This window comes from Myotis davidii, unplaced genomic scaffold, assembly GCF_000327345.1.
Source record: "Myotis davidii unplaced genomic scaffold, ASM32734v1 scaffold272, whole genome shotgun sequence".
NCBI lineage: Eukaryota > Metazoa > Chordata > Mammalia > Chiroptera > Vespertilionidae > Myotis > Myotis davidii.
In genome coordinates this window covers 250,971-251,462 of record NW_006283634.1, presented here as the reverse complement: position 1 = coordinate 251,462, position 492 = coordinate 250,971, and the positions used below count along the sequence as shown (strand labels likewise).

At 62.4% G+C, this 492-nt stretch overlaps 1 protein-coding gene across 1 annotated transcript in view; it reads left to right on the top strand.

Annotated features, from left to right (window-relative positions):
• The window catches only part of CNGB3 (cyclic nucleotide gated channel beta 3), a 108,604-nt gene that overhangs the window by 57,554 nt on the left and 50,558 nt on the right, over nucleotides 1–492 (top strand). The gene's annotated exons all lie outside the window — the stretch shown is intronic.

The following is a 492-nucleotide window of genomic DNA, read 5'->3' as shown; positions in this document are numbered from 1 at the left end:
AGGGAACGGGAGGAGGCAGCGCCTGCGCAGAGTGGGTGGCTGCGCGGGGAAGTGCCACGCAGAGGAGGAGGCTGGTCATCGGGCCTGCGGCCAAGGGGACATTGAGTCTGGGAGGGGGGGCGGGGGGACTTGCTCAGGCCTCAAACCCAGGAGGAATCCGGCAGGACCCACCCTGCGCGCAGCACTGGGCCAGGGGAGCTCCTCCGCGTGGAGTGGGACGCGAGGGTACAAAGGTGACGCTGGTCTGAAAGGTCAAAACCGTCCGCACGGCTTCACTCAAATGATGGAAAACACCCAGCCCCGTGCAAAGCGGGTGAGTAACACTCGGGTGCTGGAGCCTCAAGTAGTGCGAGGCAGGCAGCTGTCTTCTGCCCCGTTACAGCCTGCCACTGCCCTCAGCACTGTAAAATCAGGCAGAAAAAAAAATAAAATAAAATCAGGCAGGGACTTCACCCAGCGCTGCTCGCCCCCGGGAGCCCGCATGTGAGCTTT